This window comes from Furipterus horrens, unplaced genomic scaffold (genome assembly GCF_987537825.1).
Source record: "Furipterus horrens unplaced genomic scaffold, mFurHor1.1.pri manual_scaffold_5, whole genome shotgun sequence".
Classification (NCBI taxonomy): Eukaryota; Metazoa; Chordata; class Mammalia; order Chiroptera; family Furipteridae; genus Furipterus; species Furipterus horrens.
In genome coordinates, this window is record NW_028327175.1 from 77,991,670 (window position 1) to 78,012,158 (window position 20,489).

General features: G+C 34.8%; 1 protein-coding gene across 17 annotated transcripts in view; it reads left to right on the plus strand.

Annotated features, from left to right (window-relative positions):
• The window catches only part of APC (APC regulator of Wnt signaling pathway), a 134,019-nt gene that overhangs the window by 7,844 nt on the left and 105,686 nt on the right, over positions 1 to 20,489 (plus strand). Inside the window, exons 2-3 of one of the 17 annotated variants that reach the window (XM_090276570.1) lie at positions 18,165 to 18,243; positions 19,199 to 19,281. The exons of the other annotated variants lie outside the window; for them this stretch is intronic. The gene's annotated coding sequence lies outside the window, so the exon portion shown is untranslated. The remainder of the gene's footprint in view (positions 1 to 18,164; positions 18,244 to 19,198; positions 19,282 to 20,489) is intronic. 17 annotated transcript variants of the gene reach the window in all.

Consider the following 20,489-nt stretch of genomic DNA (forward strand, 5'->3'; position numbering starts at 1 on the left):
TTCCCAACATGTAAGACTTATCTCTGTTCTCTCCTTCTCAATAAAGTATACTGGAATGCAAACTATGTTAAGTGGTACAGGGCTGACCTATGGTTGCTTCAATTTATTATTATTTCTAATGATAAGCATTAAAAATGTTTATACTTTATAATTGATGTCAAGTTACTTGAGACATACATCACAACTGGTCATAAAATACTAGGGTATTGGCAACACTAAAGTTGAAAAATAGCTGCTCAAAAAGTGAGGAGCCATAACAATCTTATGCAGAGACTAACAGTTATTTTGGTTTTATAGGAATGACTTGAGGCCTGTTTATGTATTTCCTTTTTTAGCTGTCAAGGAGCAAACAGGTTTAAAATTATGGGACTATTAGCAGGAAAACTGGAGATGATATACGGTGTATCTTGTATTTAGGATACATAAGATTTGTAATTTTTTTTTCAGTTCTTGTCATATACCCCATTATTAAAGTTTTATATAGTCATTAAAGAAAATTCAGGAAATGCTATAAAAAGTACAGATCACATCTATAACCTCATATAAAGAAAACCAGTATAGTTTTTGTCTCTTTCCACTCCTCCCTCCCTCTCTCATTTTTTCTTTTTTTCTGTGCTTAGCCCCTTTCCCTCCCTTTTGTCCTAGTATACATGTATGTGTGTGTTTGTGTATATACACACATATGTGTATAACTTAACATTAGGATGTGTACATTTCTTAGAATATTTTGCAAGTCTTATTGCCTGTATAATAATCTTATTGAAAGAGTTATTTTTCTTAACAATTCCCTGTAGTTGGTTATTTGTTTTCCAGTTATTTAATCATGTGTGTAATGAACATCCTAGCACATTTTTTCCCCTCTTTATTTTGACCTTTTCTTAGGATAGGTTATCAACAACAGAATTACTAGATTATAGGATACAATCATTTTTAAGGTTTATAATGCATGTTGCCAGATAGTGCAATGTTTTATAGGCCCAATATATGTTAATTGGTTTGAAATTAATCATAATGGGGGGAAAATTAAGACCTACCAAATTTCCATGCTTGATAGTCTAGGTCAGCCTTTTGATCATCTCCAAGTATGGCTTAAACATATATTCCAAATAGTCATAAAACATAAAATGAAGAACTGAACATGTTATTGTAAACACACATGAAGTCATTACCCAAGTCAAGAAATACAACACTGACATCCATCATCCCAGAGCTTCTCCCTGTCTTGTTCCTGATCTCAGAGAGAAAGCTTTTAACATTTTATTCCCAATTTTGGTTGCTGAAGGGTTTTTTTGAAATTTTGTTTTGTTTTGTTAAAACCTTTATTATATTAAAGAAGTTCCCTTCTATACCCAGTTTATTAAGAATTTTGTTTTTTGTTGTTTGTTTGAACTTAATGCTTTTGGGGGATACAACTTTTCATTATCATATGTATTTACTCCTTTAGTGTTAATATGTTGAATTTTATTTCATTTTAAATATTAAATGTAACCTGATTGTTGGGATAAACATAATTTGGTTTTACGGCATTATGCTTTTTATATATTGCTGTTAATATTTTGTGATTTTGCATCAGTGTTCATGAATGAGATGGCCTATAATATAGTCCTTATCAGAATTTGAAATGAACATTATGCTAGCCTTATAAAATGAGCTCTTATTTTCTATTCTGGAAGAGTTTCTGTATGATTGAAATTACTTCTTCCTTAAATGTTTGTTAGAATTTGTCAGAGAAGCCATGTGGGCTCGGAGGTTTTATTTTGTTTTGTTTTTGATTACTAATTTGAGTTTTCATTTTTAAGCCTGATCAGGTTTTCTGTCTCATGATTATTTTGGTAATTTTTCCTCTAAGGAGTTGTCTTTTTCATATAAATTTTTAAATTTACTAGCATAAAGTTGTTTATATTAAATAGTTTGTTATCCTTTCAAGTCTACAGAAGAAAAGTTCCCTTCTTGTGTCTGATGTTGGCTATATGTACCTTCTCTTTTTTTTTTTTATCAGTCTCACTAGAGATTTATTGTAGTAGTCTTTCAGAAGAAGCAAATTTTGAATTTTGATTCTTTTTATTGTATGCTTGTTTTCTATTGCATTGATATCTGCTCTTTATTTATTTGGGGGGGTGGTTCACTGTTTTGTTATTTTGCTAACTTCTTGTAGTTCACTACTTTTCAGCATTTGATATGTAGTGTTTTTATAATTCACTTTAAAATATTTTCTAATTTTTATTGGTTTCTACTTTGACTTATATTAGTTGGAAATAGTATATCTCTTTTAAATAAATGGAGGCTTTTTCTTTTTCTTTTTAATTATATTTTACTGTTTATGCTATTACAGTTGTCCCAGTTTTACCCCTTTTACTCCCCTCCTCCGAGCATCCCCCTACTCCCTCGGGTTGTGTGGAGATTTTCTCGTTATTTTTAAATTTGTTTTTTATTTTTAATTTTATAGTGTAATCAGAGAACACACTCTGTGTTTCAAAAGTCTGTGATTTCAGACCTTTAAATTTTGAGATCTGCCTTATGGCTCAGTGTAGTATCTTTTTTTTCCCCTCTGCAGTTATTTAGTGCAACGTTCTATATATTTTTATTAGGTCATGTTTGTTAATCCTGTATTTCAGATCTTTAGTATCATTAGTAATGATACTAAAAAGATTTTTCTGTTTGCTTGTATCAATCACAGGGAAGGGAAGGATGTGTTAAAATCTCCCATCATGATTGTGGATTTGATTATGGATTTGATTATTTCCCCTTGTAGTTCTCAATTTTTGCTTTAGATATTTGAAACTACATTAGTAGATTATTAGAAATGTGTAATAGTTAGTGACTCAGCAATGTGCAGTCTTCCTCTTGTATTCTGATAGTGCTTTCTGTATTAAGGTCTGGTTTGTCTGGGATTAATATACACCAGCTTTCTTTTTATTGTTGTTTGCATGGCATTATTTTTTTCCATTCTTTTACATCCAATTTTCTGTATTCTTGTGTTGTAGTTGTGTCTCTTGTGTGACGTGGTTGGATGTAAATCTCCCATCATACTATGTACTTTATGTCTGCCCTAATAACTGTTCCCTTTTCCTTTCTTGCCATTTAGATTAGTTGACTATTTTATCATTCAGATTTTCCCCCATTATTATTTGGAAATTTTCACCACTTTTTCTCTCTTCTTTTACTTGTTACTCTACAGATTACAATATGAATCTTAATAAAGTCTGAAGTTAATCAATAGCTTTATTGTCTTCCCAGATGAGGCACTTTCATTTTAATTCTGTTTATTCACAGCCCTACTTATATTGTATTGTTGTTATGCACTTTAATTCATTCTTATTTATTTTCCTTCTCCCTCATTGTTATTGTTGTTATTGTTTTATACTGCCAATATTTAGTTTAGGTTAATGTACATATTTACCATGTTCTTAGGTTGCCTGTGGTTTTCCATTTAGGATCATTTTCTTTGATCTTGAAGAATCTGAAACATGTCCTTTAGAACTGACTTCCTTTATTCTATTTGCCTGAAAACATCTTTACCTCACTCTTGAAGGATATTTTCGCTAGGTACGGAATTCTAATGAACAAACTGAACTAACAAGCAAAATACAGACTCACAGAGAACAGGATGACAGCATAGGGTGGGCCAGGCAGTGGAAGGTGGGGGTGGGGGGATTGAGCAAAAAGGGAAGAGGACTCATGGACGTGGACAGTAGAGTGGAGATTGCGGTGGGGAGGGGATGTAAGGGGGCTAAATGGTAATGGAAAATAATACTGTAAAAAATAAAAATAAAAATTATGAGACTATCTGAAAAAATATTTCTATGTTAGCAATTACTTTACTTCAGTACATTCTGTGTTGGTGATTACTTTATTTCAACACATTCCATCCATCGCTGATGAGACATTAACTCTTTGTGTCTCTTTTAAAATTATCATTTTCCTTTGGCTGCTTTTAAGAATTTTATCTTTGTCCAATTTTCTATTGTCTTACTATGCTCTGGGTAGGCATTGGGTTCTTCAGGCTTTATGAATGTGTGAATTGGTGTCTTTTTTAAGTTCTGGAAGTTTCTTAGCTATTATTTTTTCAAATATTTCCTTTACTCCATGTTCCTTCTCCTGTTCTTTTGGGTCTCCAGTTTAGTATGTTAGTCCATCTTATTCTGTATTTTACCTCCTTTTCTGTTCGTTACCTCCTTTTTGCTCCTCTAATTTTCATTCTGGGTAGTTTGGTCTGACCAATTTTCAGAGTTCAAAGCTTTTTCACCTTGGTCTAATCTGTTAACTCATCCAGTAAATTCTTAGGTTAGGTTATTTTATCTTTCAGTACTAGATTTTTATTTGGTTCTTTTTCATATCAACCATGTAACTTTTTATAGTTTTCAGTTCCAAACAAAAATAGTTACGCTCTCTTTTATCCCCTTGAATGTAGTAAGCATACTTATTTTTCAGTCTATGTTTGATAATTTCAATATTGTCAGGTTTCTTTTGGTCTGATTCTCTTTTCTGTTATAGAAATAATTTGATATATAAGATGAAGTTTTTTTTCTCTAGGGAAGATTTTAATTTGCTATTGCCTGAGAGTATGAAACCATCTTAATCCAATTTCAAATTTTTGTATTTTTCTGCGCCACCTTCTGGTTCCTTCTTACTCTTTTTCGGGTGCATCTCTTTGGAGTCCCAGCCCAATGCCTATGGAGTTTTTACCACAATCCTTAACCTTGGTAGGTCCCAAACTCTGACTTTTGTTCTCCAAGTCCTGCAAGGCAGGCAAAAAATCGCGAAGTTCAGGTTGTTATATGCTGCTTCTTTGTTGGCAAGCTCACAAAAGGCAAAAGCTGAGCTCACCTTTCTGGGTCTTGATTTTAGGTGGATTTGAGCTGGAAATTTAAGTCCTTACTATGTTAGTTGTTATTTAATGTTTTTAAGAAGGTTATTTTAATGTTTTGTCTACCTTTTAAAATTGACTTCAGAACAATGTTTGGTTTGGATTGCCTAGTCTGCTATTTCTACAAGCGCAAGTCCAGATATTTCATTGACTAACTCGTTCAAGGAGGACTTTTAACATTTCTACATTAGTCATTCCTTTGTGTTAAGACCTCTTTTATACTAAAATGAGATTCCTGGGGAATGTAAATATCAAGCTATGTTTCCTTTTAATACTTAAGCAGGTGTTACACATAAGTTCCTATATTTTACAGAGTCCCAGGGGAAGGGAGCAGAGGATATTTTATTTGACTTGAGTAGTCAGAAATACTTGTAGTATGTAGGTAGTACATTGGGGTAGGAATTGTGCTTCAGGTGAACAAAGAGAATATAATGTGAACATTTTTGAAGTGGAGATGCGTGAAGAGGGAAGGTAAATGCACTGAACTGAGGAGGAGCAGCAAACAAGTTTGTTCTTTAGTATTTTTGAGTGTAAGTGGGTTCATTTCCAATAATTAATGTGACAGCTCTCTATATGCCATGTAGATGTTGTGTTTTTAAATATATTTTATTTTTAATGTTATTTGGTGTATCTCAGGGACAGGATATGTTTTTTAAATCTTTTATCCACATCTATTTAAAATAATGTTTGTACAATTTGCATTTGATTCCTGAGATTAAATATATTAAATAGGAGGACAAAAACACAGGTTAGAAGTCCTGCTGGCAAACTAAACTGTAGCGGTCTTGAGATAAGTTCACATTCTTTTGTGGGTAGAGGGATGTTGAAAATGTACTGTAACATACCATTACATTTTTGTTTTAAAGACATTTGACATGAGTTAATCACAGCTGTTAGCATGAAATACCATCCATCACTTTGTGACTACCTTGATGCATCAACAAAATGCAAAAACAGTTATCTTTTAAGGAAACCTAGAATTCTTACATTTGTTTACTTGGTTCTTTTTTCTCTCAAATAAAAAAATTCTAAGTTGAAGATTCTTGTTAATTATAATTCCTTTACTTTCCTGTTATGTTAGATTTAAATGGCTCTTAATTTAGGTTTGCTCACTTGCCTTTAGAAAACTAAAGGATGAAACGAGTTGACAGATAATTTTAGAACTGAAGAGACCCTAGATATTGTTAGGTCTCTCATGTGCCCTCCCTTCCTACCCATCTCCCATTTTAAATGTGTGGAAACAGACGCCCAAGGAGGATGAGTAACTCAACTAGCATAAAATTAAGCTGAATTAAAATCCAGCTCTCTCCCTCTTCATAGTTGCCTAAAGTTCTTTTCAGCCACATGATAACATTAGCCATACCAGGGCAAAGCTAACATGGTGATTTATCAGTAACTATTAATATCTGATAAATGATAATGTATCTTGATTATCCCTATAGTCATTACAAATGCAATTAATTTTAACTTCCTAAATTCAATTTGTAAGTCTAGAGTTTATTTCTTAAGGTTTGCTGTCTGTGACTAAATTCGGGCGTCAATCTGTCTCAGCGTTCGGTCTCGGCATTTGGTCCTGAGTTCCACTGTCATTAATATTTCCTGAAAATTTTTACTTCAATAATATCTCCCATTAAGTAGCTCTTATGGTTAGACTAAGTACTTCTTTAGACAGTGAATGAATGATACTGTTCTGCTTCCAACATTTAGCATATTTATTCCATGTGCTTATTAACTCTTGTTTACAAAATCTTGCAGTGCTGTAACACACATTTTTCTTATTATATTCTTCCAAGTTTATTAGAGCTTGGTTGTAGTACCTCTGTTTAATTAGGCCTTTGGCATTCTAAGCTCCTCCTTCTAGTCATTCTTTCATTTTCACTTCTGTTTTATTTGTCTTTGCCAAGTTTCATTTCAGAGAATGATATTTCTTCTAACATTTTAATAACATTTCTCCTATGATTTCTTAGTACTAAAAGAGTTTTTCCTTTGCCTTCTCAAACAAATATTAGTTTACAGATTAGTATCACTGAAAGATAATATTAGCCATCAGTTGGGAAAATAAACTTACAGGTTGGAAAAATTCTTGCTGGACAAAACCTACAAATTTTTAAAATTATTGTGCTCATTTGGTTTAACAGTCATACCACATATATTCTGATGAATTATTGAATTAGGTCTCAGTTGAAAGTAAGTTACTGATTTTCCCAGAAATTTAATGCTTACTCAAAAATCAAGTCATAATGAAGAAAAGTCAGTTCTGTTATACCAATATATTATGCCAGCTTTAAAATCCAGTTATTGCTTCACTTTCATGGAACAATTTACATGCTATCTTCTGAAAGTACTTATTGGTAGGATTTTTTCCCCATAATGTAATGATATTTTATGATGAGTTGCCACATGCTGTGATTTCTTATTAGTTTATATTCAGAGTCTTGATTTAATGTAGAATTAGGTCTTTGACAAAAGGTTTGTATTTCAATACAGATAACAGCTGGCTAATGGAATATTTGGAATACTGCTTTATATGCCTGAAAAAGAGATTATTGTATGTGATTTTTAAAATTCTATTCCTAATCTATCTCAGTGTTACTTAGTTACAAATCAAAATTATTTATTCGGCTTTCAATTTGTTCTTAATAAAGTTCCTGAAGGTCCTCTATAAACCTAGTAGTGGAGGCTTCTGGTTTTATTACTTACATTACCAATACTCAACATTTAATTTAATTAGGGTATTTCACACAAATTATTTTCATACACGGCATACATATCCTCATTATAATTGTCCCATTTTTAGTGAAATTTAAGGACCAACAATTGGTATAGCAAAGACATCTCTCTGTTGAAGATAAATATATTTAGATTTCTAAATTAGAAATAGTTGACTTTGGTTCAATGGAAAACGAAACCTGGTTTCAAGTCTTTGGTTCTGTCTTAACTGCATTAGGACAAATCACCTAAAACCTTCTTATGATTTAGCTTCTACATTTACAAAACAAGGACATACTATGTTTTAACTATGCTTTTTCCCAGATATTTTTCTGAAGTGATATTGGGAACAACTATCTCAGATAACTTTTTATTACTGTTTTTATGGTGATACAGTTGTCCCTTCACCCACCCCCCCCTTCCAGCCCGCCCCCTGTTTCCATAGTCAATCCCCACATGGTTGTCCATGTCCATGGGTCCTTCATATGTGTTCTTTGACTAATCCCTTCACCCTCTTTCCAGCAGTCTCAACCTCCCTCCTCCCCTCTTACCTCTGTCAGTCTATTCCATGATTCTATTGATCTCATTAACTTATTTTGTTCATTAGATTCCCCTTAAAAGCAAAATTATATGGTATTTGTCTTTCACCGACGGGCTATTTCACTTAGCATAATATTTTCCAGTTCCATCCATGCTGTCACAAAAGGTAGGAATTCTTTCCTTTTTTCTGCTGTAGTACTCCATTGTGTAAATGTACCGCAGTTTTTTGATCCACTCATCCACCGATGGGCACTTAGGCTGTTTCCAACTCTTGGCTATTGTAAATAGCACTGCTATGAACATAGGGCTGCATAAGTTCTTTTTAATTGGTGTTTCAGGATTCTTAGGGTATATTCCTAGCAGTGGAATTGCTTGGTCAAAAGGCAGTGTCATTTTTAATTTTTTTGAGGGAATTTTATATTGTTTTCCACAGTGGCTGCACCAGTCTTAATTCCCACCAATAGTGCACTAGGGTTCCCTTTTCTCCACATCCTCATCAACACTCGTTGATTTATTAATGACGGTGTTTCTGCCGGGTGTGAAATGGTACCTCGTTGTGGTTTTAATTTGCATTTCTCTGATGGCTAGTGATGTTGAGCATTTTTTCATATGTCTATGGGCCCTCTGTATGTCCTCCTTGGAGAAGTGTCTATTTTGGTCCTTTGCCCAATTTTTAATTGGATTGTTTGTCTATGTGGTGTTGAGTTGTATGAGTTCTCTATATATTTTGGAGATTAAACCCTTGTCCGATGTATCATTGGCAAATATGTTCTCTCATATAGTCGGTACTCTTTTCATTTTGGTGATGGTTTCTTTAGTCGTGCAGAAGCTTTTTAATTTGATGGAAGTCCCATTTGTTTATTTTTCCTTTATTTCTCTTGCCCTAGAAGATATATCAGCAATATTATTGCTACATGAGATATTCAGAATTTTACTACCTATGTTTTCTGCTAGGATTTTTATGGTATCATGACTTATATTTAAGTCTTTATCCATTTTGAGTGTATTCTGGTATATGGTGTAAGTTGGTGGTCTGTTTTCATTCTTTTGCATGTATAGTTCAGTTCTCCCAACACCATTTGTTGATGAGACTGTCTTTACTCCATTGTATGCTCATGCTCCCTTTGTCAAATATTAATTGAGCACAGAGATGTGGGTTTATTTCTGGACTCTCTATTATGTTCCATTGATCTATGTGTGTGTTCTTGGCTTTTTGATCGTTTCCAGCGTTGTAACACATAACTTGCTTCTTGGCCTCAAATGTAAATTCAGGGACTAATAAGATACTGAGATAACGTCTTACTTGGTAGGCCAAAAAAAGTGATCAGCATGGTTTCATTGGCCTTAAAAATAGAAATCAGTTGTTTTACCAGCAAAAATGGGCTTATTCTGGAATAGCAAAGAATTGCAATTTGGGACAAGCAAGCTATTGTAAACGCCATAGGCAAGCATAACAAAAAAAGAGAAAGGAATGCTATTTTATGGAGAAAAAGGAAGAAGTTGGAAGGGGTTGTTTTGAACTTGGTTGTTTTGAACTAAAGTTCATTGGGGAAAAGCAAGAGTTCAGGGAAAAGAAGGTTTCTCATTGGCTGAGTTACTGGGGTATTCATTTCTTGTAATAGATGCAATGTACATCTTTTCCTGTTGGGACCTATAATTTGTGATTCTTTAATGTTAATTCTTTTGGGGATTTGTAATTGACCATGCTTCCTATAATTGATATAAGAGGTACAGTGTCAGAGCTCCCCCTTCTGGTTTCTGGATTTCATTTTAGTGAAGTTTTTCTTTAACCTTAGTTTTGAATAAGTACAAAAGTTGTTTAAGATCACTCATTTTAAACATTAAAAAATGCAGCTTTGTCAGGAAACGAGCCTCAAACTATTATAGCTTTTAAAAATATTATATCTTTGAGCAAATATTGCATGCATGTAGTACACATTTCAGAAAGTACAGGACAGCCCAGGCCAGGTGGCTCAGTTGGTTGGAGTGTCACCCCTACACCAAAAGGTCATGGTTGATCCCTGATCATGGCACATACCTAGGTTATGGGTTTGATCCCCGGTCAGGGCACATATGGGAGGCATCCATTGATGTTTCTCATTCATCTCTCTCTCTCTCTCTCTCTCTCTCTCTCTCTCTTAAATCAATAAACATATCCTTGGGTGAGGATTTTTTTTTTTTAAAGGTACAAGAGAGTATCTTTAAAATGAAAGTTAGCCTCCTACCCCTCCCTGTCCCTCAGCCACTCACATTTTTTGCACAGAGGCAATCACTGTTTCTTGTTTACTCTTTCAAACAGCAGTCCACAGAAACTCAAGATTTCACAAACATATCTATGGATGTTCTTTATGAGGGAAAAATACATATACTATTATGGTAGAATCTAGTATGTGTTTTCATCAAAAATTAGCATTCTGGAATATACATACTTAAGAATTTAAAATCATAATGAGAATTCTTATTCAAGCTCCAAAAGTTTCTTACTTCAAAAATTACAAATCAGATACTGCAAGAGGATAAATTGTCTCCTACTGATATTCCATTATGTGATACTTCAATGTGGAAATCCTACTGGTTTGTAGTTTTAACAAAAGTGGTCTAATGGTTAAAGGTAATTTGGAAAGGTCTGGCTAGGGTAGCTTAGTTACTAGCCACACAAGAAAGTAGATGTGAGGAATTTCCATCTTGGATTACAGTAAGGTGAGAGGATCTGTATATTTTGCTTATTCTCTGTCTACATGAACAACATTTGTTGACTGGGGTTGGAGGGTCTGCTTCCAAGGTCAGCCATTTACTCATTTGGCTGACAAGTTGGTGCTAGTCTGGGCCACATATTGGCCTTTTCATAGGGTTACTTGAGTATCTTCACAACATGGTGGCTGGCTCCAGAGTGAGCAATCCAGGAGACTTAAGGTGGAAGCTAGAATAACTTTTTGACCAAGCCTCAGGAGTCACACACTTCTGCACTATCTTATTGGTCACACAGGTCAGCTCTAATTGGCATGGGAGAGCGTTACAGAAAGGCAGGAATAGATTTAATAGATTTAAAGATCATTGGGGATTTTCTTAGAAGGTGGTTGTGATACCTCCCAACCATATTCTCCCCTACCTACCAATTTAAGTAAGGATTGGATCAGCATTCTTACATTCTTATATTTGGTGTTCATGGTGATTTCAAGGTGAATTTATGCAAAAGAAGTCTAAGGCTTTCAGAATGTTATACATCTTTCTATTATTTATATACTGCTCAGAAAAGTGCTTGTTTGATTGCCAAGTGTTTTGCAGTGATTTGTTTTTTATTATGTTTGTCTAATGAGAAGAAAACTCACATAAACTGGGAATGTATAAAGATACTAATGTTAGCTTCCTCTTATGAATTGTAGGATACATTCTCTAGCTTTAACACAGTGAAATCTTGGCTACCTCATTTATAGATCTTACTAATACTTTAACCTAACTATTGGGTCCAGATGTCATTCAGAAATCTGAGTGGATATGGGTATCTTACATTTACAAAATAATGAATTCTGACTATAATCAGAAACTTGAGGTGCTGATATATTTATGCTGCTGGAGTAGTATAGAAGAATAAGGCTGCCATTGTATGATGAAACCAAGAAAAATATGGCCTATATGTTACGTTTGAAGATTTCTTTAGAGGAGTAAGAATTTGCAAGATTTTAGTCTGGTCGGGAGTGGACAGGGAGGTTTATGGCTCAGATGTCTGTTTAGTTTTATATGTCTCAGATATCAAAGTAAAATATCAGTTAGATAGTTGGATGTTTAGAGGAGAGGGTCAGGATGGAGATATAAATTTGAGATTTTGCATCATATAGATGATATTAAAAGACTTAGAACTAGTTGAGAAAACGTCAAAGAGAAAAAGCAGTCCTAGAACAAGCCCCGAGGCACTCCATCTTTTAGAAGACAAGTGAAGAGGCAGAACCATTAAAGGAAATCAGAAGATTGAAGAAAACCAGGGGAGACCTGGCTGGTGTGGCTCAGTGGATTGAGCTCTAGCCTGCAAACCAAAAAGAAACATCGCCAGTTTGATTTCCAGTCAGGGCACATGCCTGGGTTATTGGCCAGGTCCCCAGTTGGGGACATGTGAGAGGCAACCTATGGATGTTTCTCTCACATCGATGTTTCTTTCTCTCTCTGTCTCCCTCTCTCTCTAAAAATAAATAAATAAAATCTTTTTAAAAAAGAAGAAAACCAGGAAAATATGTCATGGGGGCCAAAAGAAGATGTGTGATCAGCTTTTTCTAGATTTACTTAAGAGGTTGTTGTACTTAGATGTGGAGAGTGGAATTGGCCACATTGATGGTCATTGGTGACCTGGACAGTTGAGCTTCAGGGAAGTGTTTAGGATTAGGGTGGGTTAAAGAGTGAATTAGAGGTGAGAAAATAGAGACAGGAAAAGAAAACTACTCAAACAAGAAGTTTTGCTCTGAGTAGAGCAGAGAAATGAGATCATATCTAGTGAGTCATTGTGTGTGGGAGGGGTTTGTAAAGGTGAGTGATACTGGAGTATGTGTGTTTGTTCATGAAATGATACAGTAGAAAAGGAGAAATTGACTATTCAGGAAAGAGAGGAGCTAATTGAAGGTGACTTCTTGAAAAGACAAGAATAATTGGAATCTATTGCCTAAACGAGGAGCAGAGGTGCCTTTTCCATTTTAATAGGAGGAAAACAATATAGACTTGGTAGGGAAATAATGAGGGAAACTCTCTCTAATGGAATGTAGTAGGTCTTCAACTGAGAGTGCCTAGGTAAGAAAATAGGTCTATTTCAGGTTTGAAGGGAGAAAAACAGTATGAAAAGTTAACTTGGAGACCGGGAAAGCAGACTTTCTAAGGATAGTAGTATCTTCAGGCAGTGTTAAGTATCCTTTCATATTTATAGTTGTGAATTTAAAGTGGAACTGTTCTTTAGTCCTATTATCCGATTTCCCCCCTTCTGAATAGTAAGCTGCTCTGATGCAGGCACGTACGAATGGAATAATAGTTCAGTTCAATCAAAGTTGGGGTTTTACCAGCTAAATGTACGGTAATAGAGGGAGAGAGGAACGAAGGGTTGGAGTTCTTGAACAGAAGTGGTTAATATTGGGTCTAAAGAGCAAAACAAAGATGATAGTCAAAAGTGGTGAGAACAACGGATTGAAGAACCCAATGAAGTAAAAGAATATTGAATTCGGAGGTGGTAGAGGATAGAAGGTATGTTTCAGAGACTGGAACTTTGGTAGTTGAGATTTTTGATTAATATTTTGGAGTAGGTACAGTTATTGATGATGGCAAGGATCTGAGGGTGTTCCTGGGAGTGGATATTTGAAGGTGAGGAACTTAAGAAACAAAGAAACCAAGGTATTAGATGAGTAACCACAGACCCTGAAGTCACTGAGAGGGATGACTAGGGTAAGAATGGGGAAGAGTGCTGGGGACAGTTGTAGTTGTGTAGCTGCATACAGTAGTGTGTCAAAAGAGCTTGGGTATTTAAAGACGTTGGACATTGGACCCCTTCAACATCCCACCATTTCTGTCTGGCCTAAAGTACAGGGATGTGAGGGGGAAAGACTCCCATTGAAAAAGGTGGAAAAAAAGTGGTGTCGTGAGATTTTAACTAAGATAAATAGGTGAAGAGGATATTCACTGAAGAGCTTGAAGTTATAAGGGAGTTAGTTGATTAATTTATTGGTTCACTAGTCTTTTATGTTTTAATACAGTAGTATTAAAGTATACTGTTTCATTATATGAGTTACATAAATTTGTGTCTTATAGTAAATTTGTTAAACACTGTCAAACTTGTGAAATTCAGAATTTCTTCTGTGGGAGGGGTAAATATGAAAAGAGGAATATATAGTAGTTCAAAAATCCAAACATCTGGTATTGCCCCTTAGGAATAGTGTAGACTATAATGATTATGTCCCCAGCCCTGCCCACAGACTGTTTAATCCATATACAGTACTTATTCACATAACGACCATATATAACATTGAGTAACACTGTTTCTATAGGAAAATGTATTCAGCTTTTCAATTTAGGGTGTCAGAAACATTTCATCTCTCCTTGTAGTCCTGGAGTAAAAGTTTCTCTCCTTACCTTACCATCACCACCCCTATTAAAGTGGGACTTCCCTGCTTGTAAGCTACTGGTAGGGCTCTAGTTTTGTAGGGTCAAGAGAGTTATTATTAGAAGTGAGAATTGAATTTGGATGAAAAAGAGAGCAGTTTTAGGAAGTCAAGGGACAAAGAACTGGCTGAGGATTAGCTTAGTCTTTTAATGGCTCCTTATCCCTAATCATAAAAGAAGCACAAAATGTTTATAGAGCTTATGCTCTCTTAGTATTAATAAAGGTGGAGAAATAAATAAGTAATGAGCAGGGTATCCTATACTTGGTTTTTTTCCACTTGTACTTTTTAAGGAATATTCACTTCATTTACTCAAATATTTAATTTCTGCTAGATACCTAGGACAGTGCTTGTAGCTAGGAATATGAATACAAAGCTCCTTGTTCAGAAGCTCACAGTCTATGAGGAGAAATAGACCTAGGTTGAGTTGATAATTAATTTACTACATAAACATAGAGGGAAAAGCATCTGACGACTTGGGATAGTTAGAGATAGCTTGGCAGAATTGGACTTTGACATATGAGAGATAGTTCATTTGCATACCACAAATATTTGAGTAATTACTTTGGACCAGGCAGAGTACTGGCTGTTGAAAAACAATGACGACATACAAGAGTCTTGTCCTCAAGTTGCTGAGTGAGTAATATCACTAAGTAAGTAATCCCAAGTGTGTGGTAATGAAAATGCTGGGAAGCTCAGGGACCTCTGTAAGCATATTGGGGGAGAAGTGACCTAGCTCTCTGGCAAGAGGACTTAGAAAAGGCTTTTGGGAGATGTCATCTAAACTGTCATAAAATATGAATCAGCTGACAAAATACTGTAGTCCAATAAGGTGGTGAGTGCACAAGAGTCCAAGTGGTTGGAGTATAGCTGGAGTAGTTGGGTAGCCATGGGTAAAGCTGGAGACATATGTAGGGCTCCAATCATAAAAGACCTTACATGTGGTGCTAATGAGCTTGGACTTTTATTTTGTCACCTATAGAAAACTGGGAAAGATGGAAAATACTAATCTTGACTGATCTTTCTAGAAGCTGGTAATTATGGATAATTTTTTGTTAGGTATAGCTTAGAGCTGGATTGGATTTTTGTTGCTGTAGTTTTTGTTAACGTAAAGTAGTACAGATCACTGTTGAGAATCCAAACACTGAAAAATGTGCCACTCAATTCTACTACTCCCCAGAGGAAACCACACTTAAGTTTCTCGAGTATTTTTTAAAACATTTCAAGCAGCATAGTGTTCTTAATACCAGAATAGTGTTAGACAAAACATTATTTCAACGGGAGTGGGTGGACATAGTGGGTAGGGTGGTAATGAACCCTTCTAGCTTCCAAATAAGATTTGATATATACTGCATAAAATAAATGGTAGATAAATTCAGCCAAGTTGTCTTACTACTTCATAGGAGACTTTGATTTTTTTTTAAACAGAATTTTGTTATCTCTGTTCCAAAAGAATAAGTATCAAAAACAAACAAGCAAAACTGAACCAGAGGCATGTAAAAAAGGAGCAGACAAACAGTGGCGGGGGGAGGGGGAAGGGGAAGATAGGGGATAGGAAGGGGAAGGGTCTAGTTAAGAAACTAGTATGAATAACCCATGGACATGGACAACGGGGTGGGGAATGACTGTGGGAGAGGGGTTAGGCAGGGTTGGCGGGGGTGAGGGGAGCAATGGGGGGGGATGGGATAATTGTAATAGAAAAACAAGAAATAAATATTTTTAAAAAAATAAAAGAACAAGTATCACAAGGATCTATTTTCTGTGAAGTTCCCTATTGTTTTATTGAGCGGATCCATTTGTTTGAGATAAATAGCACACCTTTGGGAAAAGATTAAGGAATTGCCTTTATCATATTCTATTAGGTACAGACTCATTTGGGATCAAAATGCTTATTGGTTTGTTGGTGTGTATTGACTAAGGTATTTGAATATGAAATGAAATTTAATTCAGTTCTTAAGAAATCTCACTTTTTGCTTCTGTAAAGCTTTTTGACACTTCAGATAATTCTACCTAATCTTGGAGGTCTTGGTATATAAAGTTTTAAAAGTCTTGCGAAGGAAATTAGAAGTTTTAGTTTTAAAACATGAATCTGTATTGAAAGAAGAAATTACATTTATTAATTTCCTTAAGTATTTGAACTCTTTTATTAGGTGACTCATTCTCCTAATCTTAGAACAGATCTTTATATTAGGTACTATTGGGAGTAGTACAAGTTGACCCAGAAGTTTCTGATTTGATTTACAAAATTTAGTCTAGGTATGATAGATTTTTTTTTCCTTTTAATGCATAAGTTTGGCTTGTTTAGTCTATAATAGCAAATATTTATATTCAGATATCCAGAAGTAAAGTAATTTTATAGTCTATACTTTGCCTTATATGTTTAAAATTCAGCATAAAACAAGAGAGAGGGAAGACATTCAGAAGGAAAGAAAATGGTATAGAATTAGGCAGGATCACTTGCAGTTGATATATAGGTTGTTGAAAAAGTGATTATTTTCATATCCAAGGGAAGAATTTATGGACAGTGGTATGAGAATAAAAGTTTTGACCCAAGGATTTTTAGAGAAATATCAGTTGGTTGCCTGCCATACACACCCCAACCGGGCATTGACTCTGTGATATAGGTATGTGCCCTGACCATGTGTCTGTGATGATGCTCCAGCCTGCTGAGCAACCTGTCCAGAGCTTGACCCGAGGACTTGTTTTAAGGTTCTAATGAATAAATATCGTTATTAGGCCACGTATTTATTCTTTCATGTACACCAAAGTGTTTTTTTAACATCAGTTAAAATTGGGTTTCTCTTCATCAATTCTGATGTATTTCAAGGGCTAATTTGTGTGTTATAACTTGATATATGATTCATTAACTGATCTAGGTATGTGATGATATTTAAATGTTAAAGCAATGGTAATTTTTAATTTTTTCCCAGGAGAGAGAGTTTAAAAAAAAAAAAATCTCAAATGAACTGTGTGCTCCTCTTACATTCACAATGATACCATAAACATTTGGTGCTATTTTAGTTACCTTATGTCATTGAGCTCTTTAATGCTAAAATGTTATCCTTATGAATAAGTTTTATAAGTTTGTGCTACAGATTGTACCTTTGGGAACAATTTTATTGCTGTTTTTGGTTTTCAGTAAAGATCAGATTTTAAAACATTAAGACATGCTTTAAAAAAATAGGCAAGCATAAAATCTTGTTTTAAACAGTTTTTAAAAAATAATCAGAATTTTTTTTCCTCCAGGGGAAGTATAGTTTAAAACATCACATGCACTAAAACTGGAACTTTGTCCTGGCCAGGTAGCTCAGTTGGTTAGAGCATTGTCCCAATATGCCAAGATTGCAGATTCAGTCCCTAATCAGGGCACATACAAGAAGGAGTCAATGAATGCATAAATAAGTGGGACAACAAACTGATGTTTCTCTCCCTCTAAAAAACCAATAAATAAAAAATTGAAAATTAATAAGTAAAACTGGAACTTTACTAGATTAGGGCCTGTTAAGAATTAAAAAAAAAAATTTCCCTCTATTTATACACAAGTATTTGAATATTTTATTTATTAGATGAAATGGTCACCAAAGGTCATTTTGTTTTTTTGTTAACAACATAAAATTAATGAATAACTGTGTTGTCAAAATTGCCAAAATAACACCTGGGAAAACAAAATTAAGTTCCTTATAGAGTATGAAATGTAGTGTGTTTTTTTTTTTCTTTTTTCTTTTCTGCCATTGTATTTTCCAATTGGAAAAAGTCTTGGGCCATTAAATTTAGCTATAAGTTAGTAGTATGCATATGAATTCTGATTATTTCTCCTCTTAAGTAGGAACTAGAGACTGGTCCTGTTAATTTTTGTGGATCTTGCTCTAATTGTGTGTCCTTCCTTATCTGAAGCAACTTTGTTTTTCATTGTCTATAAGATGAAGTCTAAGTTGTTTAACCTGACTGACAAAATGGAAATACATCCCTGCCCTGGAAAATTCCCAAACATCTCTCAAGGTTAGTTCTGTTGCTACTTTCTCTCTTAAATCTTTCTTGATTACCTAGCTGGAAATGATCTAATCTCATCCTTTGACACACCTGTCCTTGTACTGAAGTTTTTGTTGTAAATGTTTTAGGTTCTCTACTAGATTGTAAGTTGATGCTTTATTCAGTTTTATATCATCTACATTAATACATTCAACAAAATATATTGAATGCTTACTGTGCACCAAGCACTGTTTCAGGTGTGAAGGAAACAGCAGTACACAAGAATCAATCTAGATCCCTGTCCTTATAGAATGTTTATTCCAGTTTGGGAAACAATGACGAAGGAGACAGAAAACTCAATAGAGCCCTGGCTGGTGTGGCTCAGTGGATTGAGCACCATCTTGCGAACCAAAGGGTCACTGGTTCCATTCCCAGTTAGGTCATACGCGTGGGTGACAGGCCAGGTCTCCAGCCAGGTCCCCAGCTGTGGGGCATGTTCCATCAGTCACAGCACCTTCTCCATACACTGCACACATCCTTTTTTCACATTTCTGTTACATTTTTACCTTTCTTGAAAAAATAAAGCATAATATGCCAAAAGTGTTGCTTAGTTTCTTCCATCTTCAGTATTAAAATGGCTACACAAAAATTAGCCAGTTTTGATAAGTTTTCGTTTTTAAATGCAGGCTGGTATGACAGCTGTCACAATACAGCCTAACAAAATTGTTTCGGATGAAGTTAACAACAATTAAGCGCTACTAGAGCCATCTTACAGGAAAAAGCAAATGAACTTTTTGGTCAACCTAATATAATTATCTTCTGTGACATTATTTTTGTTTATTTAAGTTGACTTTTTATTTAGATTCCACATGTAAGTGATACCATGCATTATTTGTCTTTCTCTGTCTGGCTTATTTTACTTAATGTAATGCCCTCAAGATCCATCTGTGTTGCTGCAAATGACAGGGTTCTCTTTTTTTCTCAGGGTTATTATGAATAATGCTGCAATGAACATGAGATTCAAAAACCTATTCCATATTCCCAGAGGTGGGATTTTTGGATCATATGGTACTTACGTTTTAAATTTCTTGAGGAAGTTCTCTACCATTTTCCATAGTGGTTGCAACAGGTTACATCCCCACCAACAGTGCACAAGGGTTCCCCTTTTACCGTATTGTCCCCAGTACTTGTTATCTCTTGTCTTTTTATTGCCAGCCGTCTATCATTGTGGTTTTGATTTGCATTTTCCTGATAGTGATGTTGAGCACCTTTTTGTGTACATGTTAGCCATTTGGATGTCTTCGGAAAAATGTCTTATTCAGTTCCTCGGCCCATTTTTAAATCAGATTTATTTATTTTTTTCAGCTGTTGATTTAAATGACTTTTTAATACATTTTGGATGTATTGATTCCTCAGCAGATATTTGAAAATATTTTCTCCCATTCAGTAAGTTGGCTTTTCATTTTGTTAATGGTTTCTTGTGCAGAAGCTATTTGATTTGATGTAGTCCCACTTGTTTATTTTTGCTTTTGTTGTCTTTGTTTTGATGTCAGATCCAAAAAAATCATTGCCAACATCAGTGTCAAGGAGGCTACCCACTATGTTTTCTCCTAGAAGTTTTACAATTTCAAGTCTTATATTTAGGTCTTTAATCTATTTTGAGTTGATTTTTGTGTGTGGTGTAAGCTGGGGGTCTAGTTTCATTTGTTTGTATGTGTCTGTCCAGTGTCCCAAAACCATTTATTGAAGAGACTGTCCTTTCCCCACTGTATATTATATATAGGTAGGATGGTGCTTGGTGCTGCTCAATCCTGGCAGCACATACTAATGCCTGGGCCTCATCCTCGAAATCCTGACTTAATGGTCTTCTAAGAAAACTCTTCAAGCTTGTAAAGTGATTCTACTATGCAGCTATGTAATCTCAGAAACTTAGGCCCAAGGCTACATCACATTTTTTGTTCACCTACAGGGTCCAGGGTTTTTATTTCAAGCATTTAATTTCCTCTATCAAAAGTTATATTTTGCTATCAAATTCATTATTCAGTATTTGCTCTACTATTATTTCATGAGGGCATTTGCATTGGATGCCCTTTGAAGATTAATTTTGCCATTCCCAAACTAATATTTGATGAACACTTATTATGTACAAAATATTATGACATACATCATGAGACATACGAGATAAAACCAGTATGATTCTTCCCTCAGTATTCGTATAGTCAAGAATGGGGAAAGAAATCCAAAATGGTGGTGGCAACAATGGCGGGAAGAAGAGA